Genomic DNA, 6,346 nt, shown 5'->3' on the forward strand with positions numbered 1-6,346 from the left:
TCCACCTCATCGTACTCCATGTCACTCTGAGGGTAATGATAGATTTAAAGAAAGCAAATATGGCCATGTCTTATTTATGAATTTATTTATTTCACTTCCTATAGAATTTGAAGTAAATTAAACAAACACTTATAAAGAAATTAAATACATACATTTAAAAACAATCAAGAAAACCAGACTTAAACAAAGTTCAAGGTCACAAAGACAGTTGTAGTGAAAAGATATGAGTTAAAATTGTATGATTCTGAGCTTCCCGGTGTCCATAACAAAAAAAGAAATATGTCAATAACATGTTTACATCATCTGTAAAGTGAAAATACTACTTCCTCAAAAGAATCAAAGCTGATTGACAAGAAATACCTTATGTGAGATTTCTCATGGATGGTGCTACTGTTTAGGGCACAACTACAATGAACCCAACAGCAGATTTTTGTAATGTTCTTCATTATACGTCAAGTGCATGTGCCAAAACCATCAATGAAAACAGTTATTCAGAAGACTAATCATGCCATTCCCTTGCTTGAAATCCTCTGTGGACTTTTTATCATGCAGGTATTTACTTGGGGATAAAGTAGCAAGCCCTTTGCAATCCCACTCTGCCTAGCATCATATCCTGCTGGTCAGCAACCCTCACCCCATGTTAAACTATATGAGGATCCCTTTGTCTGCTTCCTGGGCCTGAAACTGTCTCCATCCCATCCTCAGCATCCAGCTGAAGAATTCTTGCTCTTTTTTAAAATTTTTTGCAGCCAATTGAGCTGACCTTCCTCTTTTCCCCATGGGGGCCCAGTGTGCAATAGCCGCAAACAGCGGCCTCCTTGGTGGTGTGCGCAGCCTGTGGCCTGTATGGGCTGCCCTAAGGGACCTTGGAGACAACCCTTCTGGTGGACATTTATAATTGGCATGCTATCTCTGGTCTAGGCTCCAGACGGTTATGCATGGTGCCTTTGGAAAGCCCCAGGGCACAGTAGCCACTAACCAAAACATTATGTCCATCCACACCAAGCTGCAGAACAAGAAGCATGAGGTTGAGGCCCTCTGCAGAACCAAGTTCAAGTTCCCCAGCTACCAAAAGATCCACATCCCCAAGAAATGGGGATTTACTGGTTTAATATGGATGAATTTGAAATCATGGTGGCAGAAAAGCAGCTCATCCCAGGTGGCTACAGGTCAGACACATCCCTAACCAGGACCCCTGGACAACTGACAGTCTCTGCAGTTAGCAGGGAGAAGGCGATGGCACCCCACTCCAGTACTCTTGCCTGGGAAATCCCATGGATGGAGGAGCTTGGTAGGTTACAGTCCATGGGGTCGCGAAGAGTCGGACACCACTGAGCGACTTCACTTTCACTTTTCACTTCATGCATTGGAGAAGGGAATGGCAACCCACTCCATATTCTTGCCTGGAAAATCCCAGGGATGGGGAAGCCTGGTGGGCTGCCGTCTATGGGGTCACACAGAGTCGGACACGACTGAAGTGACTTAGCAGCAGCAGCAGTTAGCAGAGCCTTAGTGCCGTCCCTTCCTTACTCATAGTTTTGTGTGCTCAGTCATGTCCGACTCTTTGTGACCCCATGGACTATAGCCCACCAAGTTCCTCTGTCCATGGAATTTTCCAAGCAACAATATTGGAGTGGGTTGCCGTTTCCTACTCCAGGGGATCGTCCTGACCCAGGGATTGAACCCACAACTTCTGTGTCTCCTGCATTGCCAGGTGGATTCTTTACCACTGAGCCACCTGGGAAGCCCCTCCTTAAGCATCAGCTCAGTTCAGTTCAGTTCAGTCGCTCAGTCGTGTCCGACTCTTTGTGACCCCATGAATTGCAGCACGCCAGGCCTCCCTGTCCATCACCAACTCCTGGAGTTCACTCAAACTCACATCCATCGAGTCAGTGGTGCCATCCAGCCATCTCATCCTCTGTCGTCCCCTTCTCCACCAGTAAATCCTACTTTTCTGTCAAAAAAAGAATTATTGCTCTTTCAAGACCCAATCCATGTGTCAACATCCTAAACACCCCTTCCTGCCAACTTTAAATTCTCCCATTTTCTATGCTCCACTAATTACTTTTACTTATCACTGCTGAAACACTTATCAACTTGTTGATAATTACATGTTTATCTCTCTCCTCTACTGGATGGTGTACCAAAGATGAACCCAATTTTTATAGATTTTCCGTAAATATTTTCAAGTGAATAAATGAGAGACAAAAGTTACAAAAACAACAAACTCACTTAGACTTACCTATTTTATTAATGTACATAATGGATAAAGCACCAATCTTTCCTGGGTGATAGGAATGTTTTTGTTCAATGAGGTGACCCTGGGTGGGCTCCTGGATGGGGACTGATCATCAGAAAGACCAAATCATGATTAGACAGCTTGGAATTTTCAGGCCTAACCCCCCATTCTTGTGAGAAAAGAGAAGGGCTGGAAATTGAGTTAATGTCTTGGATGAACCATCATAAAATTCTAATAGTACGGGGTTCCGAGAGCCTCGAGGTTGGTGAATGCATGGAGATTTGGGGAGACTGATGGACCCAAAAAGAGCATGGAAGCTCTGTGCCCGTCCCACATACCTTGTCCTATCCATCTCTTCCATCTGGCTTTTCATCTATATCCTTTTATAATCAATTAATCAACAGTAAGTAAACTTAAAAAAAAAAATTCTCTGGCCTTACCTCTCATCATTCTCTCTCCTGTACTTTTACAACCTGCCCTTGTCTTTCAGTTCTTCAACCAAGCTCTTCTCTGTCACTTCCAGAGCCCCAGTCTGTCACGTTTTCATCCCTTCTTCACCTAAAACCCCACTTCACCTCCCCAACTCTTATCTATTCTTCATGTCGCAATTTAGACATTCTTCTGTGCTCCCTTTGCATTTTGGATTTAATTTCTCACAGCACTCCCATGGTACTGTTCCACAGAGAATCTCTGTTGTTTACTCTTTAGTTCTGAATGTCCAGCACAATGCCTGGCAGGGAGTTGGCACTCAATAAATATCTGTTGAATAAATAAGTGGAAGAAAGCAATAACCCACAGGGATACAAAACAAGCCATCCAAGGATATTATGAGCAACTGAGTGTGAAAATATGAAACAGTGAGAGTACAATTCTTGATAAAAATTGCATGATTATTCCATTAACTCAGACATGATAACATAGTTCTATAGGCCTGTTCTTTTCTGTTCTCTTATATCAATATCGAATAAATATCAATGCCAAATAGTGAAAGCAAAAAAGACTTAAGGGATCTATTCCTTATTTCTTTTGGATCAAGTTGTGTTCCCTAAAAATATCTTATGATCTAGTAATGGGTGTTCCACCAAAAAAAAAAAAAAATCATTAAATATAAGAATATGTACTGGAATGTCCATGAAAAGGATAAAGGATATAGTCTCCAGAGAACACTTTGGAAAATGCTGCTCTCCAATAGTACTTGATCTAAATCAACACCTGCCACAGCTCAGACATGCAGGAGTCCGCATGCCTGTGTCTTGTAGCTCAGTCAGCATTCCTATCACAGGGGCCGCTCCAAGAAGCGACTCTCCTCAAAGCTGTCCTCGTCCATAACACCTCACCCTCTGGCATGCTTTTCCACTCCGCCTTCTCGTCTTCATTGCTTGCCTCAATCCTCGTTCACATCTCCACTCTAAAATGTACTCGGATTCGCTTGAATTGGAACTTGATTTGAGTGTCGACTCAAATCTATCATTCAAGGCAATGACAAGAGCCAAGAGTAATAAAGTCCCATGTGGAAAACGTGCTTCAGCAGAGCATACAATAGGCAGCCAACCAGACACAAACGTTTCTAGCTAATTTATGAGTTTGTACTTACAAGTGGAGGGGCAGGTTGGAATAGGAGAACAAGAAAAGCAGGTGAACCACGTTTATATTGAACCTGTATATCAAGTCACAGACTGAACAGATAGGCACATTAACGTTTTCAGACTGTGGAAGAAAGAGCTGTTGACTCCACCTGTGGCTGAAATGATGGGTAGATAAAACATCAACTATCTGAGAAACATGGTGTTGAATAACTGGGGAGTTTCCTGTTCAGTCTCCCTTTCATAAAGTATCAGTCAAAACAAACATAAACAAATGCAAGGGATAATGGAAAAATGGGTTCAAAATGTTGGGTGAGAGAACTTATCTTTAAAGGTTTTAGTGACGTATTTTGCACTATTTGCTACTTTAAATTTACTGTCCACAAAACACTGTCATAATTAGCTCTCACTCCTCTTTTTTAATTCATCTAACCATTTTAGCAGTGCTCTGAGAGTTCCACAACAGTAAAGATACCTTTTCTACTTTAAGGGCCAAAGGACTCATTGATTTTAAAAGAGTACTTTCCTCCCTGACTCAGCACCCCTCCCAAAAATATAGGATAGGGAAAATAATCTAATTATGTTATGCTCTTGATACCAAAAAAGAGGGAGGGAGAGGAAACACATAACAAAAGAATGGGGAGACTGAAATATAGCATTTGATAAAATTCAATAGCTATTCCTGATAAAAATTGGAAAGAACTGAGTTTCCTTAAATGATATAGGCATGAATATATTAGAAACCTACAGCAAATATCTTTCTTTTTTACTTTTTGTTTTGGCCATGCCACACAGTTAATAGGATCTCAGTTCCCCAACCAGGGATGGAAACTGCATCCCCTGCATTGGAAGGGCAGAGTCTTAACCACTGGACTGCCATGGAAATCTACATTGTTCTTTAAAAAAACAAAACAAGAACACTTTCTTGGGAATTCCCTGGCAGCCCAATGGTTAGGCCTCTGCACCTTCACTAGAAGGGACCCAGGTTCAATCCTTGGTTGGGGAATTAAGATCCTGCAAGCCATGCCTGGTGACCAAAAAAAAAAAAAAAAGAATCACCACAACCTACAAACATGTTTCTTAATAGCAAAATGTTAGAAACATTTCCTTTAAAATCAAAAACAAGATAAAGATATTTAATATCACTACTGCTATTAAACATTGTATTGAAAATCTCAGTCAATGTAATCAGAAAATTAAAAGTGAAGCAAAAGTGTTAGAAAGAAAGAAACAAAACTGCCTGTGTTCCTTGTCTCTGGCAGCTGTAATAAATTAGCAAAGTTTAGTGGCTTGAAACAGCACAAATATATTATCTTATAGTTCCATAGTTTGGAATCCAAAATGGGTCTCACTGGGATAAAATCAAGGTGTTAGCAGGTCAGCATCCCTTTTTGGTGGCTCTAGAGGGAGAGAAAGACGCATCCTTGGATTGTCCAGCTTCTGGTGGCTGTCCTCACCCCTTGGCTCATGGCCTCCTTCCTCTGTCTTTAAAGCCAACATCAGGCCAATTCTTGAGGCTGCCATCTCTCTGGTTCTTCCTTTTCTGCCTCCCTCTTCCTCTTTTAAGGACCTTTTGATTATACGCGTCTACCTGTATAGTCTAGGATTCACCCTATTGTAAAGTCAGGTGGTTAGCAAACAATTTTTCTGCATCTTAATTCTCCTTTGGTGGATAGCATAACATATTTTCCAGAGATTTAGGACATGGACATCTTTGGGGGTTCATTATTCTGCTCACTACATGCCATTATTCACAGATTATTTGAATTATTTGATTGTGTATATAAATAAATTCAAAGGAACTGATAATTTTATCAGATTTTGTAGTATTGTCATTTGCTAAAATTTTTAAGTAGTTACAGCACCAATGTTTTTTATAAAATAAAGATGCCATCTATATCTCATACCTTTCTCAAGCTATACTGGTAAGAATAGTTGAAACTTCTCAATATGGTAATACTTAAATATTTATTGACTTCTATTCATCTTCAAAATATTAAGCTATTTGAGGATTTCCTGAAAGAGCATGTGACCGGCTATTATTTTACATACTGCCACAGTGAATCCTCATAATGCTGAGAAGCAAATATTATTCTCTCTCTTTTACAAATAGAAAAGCTGTGACTCAGAGAAGTTGGAACACTGGTTATCCAGAAATAAGTGATCCTATGAGTATCTTAATGCAAGACAAACATTACAGCTCTGGGAAGTTCTACCGCTGTACAGTTCCAGCTCTCTGCCCTCTCGGAGGTTCTTGGTGCCACCACCATTTCTTCTACCCTGAACTGACATGATTCCATATGTGACCAGTGATGGTAAACAACAATAATATCGCTTTAAATTTACAGAGCATTTTGTGTACTTAAGCCGTCATCATATCAATTACATCTGATTCTCACAACATACAAGATGAATAGCAGTATATTAATATTTTATGTGAGAAAAGGATTCAAAGAGGAGGACTGGCCCTGGTGACACAGTTTTTCCTAGCAGACCATAGAACCAGAGTCTCCTAACTTCTAGA

The 6,346-nt window shown here is 40.6% G+C and overlaps 1 non-coding gene across 1 annotated transcript; it reads left to right on the plus strand.

The window, feature by feature from the left end:
* Nucleotides 1-743: 743 nt before the first annotated feature.
* Nucleotides 744-878, plus strand: LOC113894818. Its single transcript, XR_003511663.1, has one exon. It is a non-coding gene; the product is annotated as a small nucleolar RNA SNORA70 (small nucleolar RNA).
* The last annotated feature ends 5,468 nt before the right edge of the window (nucleotides 879-6,346 follow it).

Source organism: Bos indicus x Bos taurus, chromosome 6 (assembly GCF_003369695.1).
Source record: "Bos indicus x Bos taurus breed Angus x Brahman F1 hybrid chromosome 6, Bos_hybrid_MaternalHap_v2.0, whole genome shotgun sequence".
Taxonomy (NCBI): Eukaryota; Metazoa; Chordata; class Mammalia; order Artiodactyla; family Bovidae; genus Bos; species Bos indicus x Bos taurus.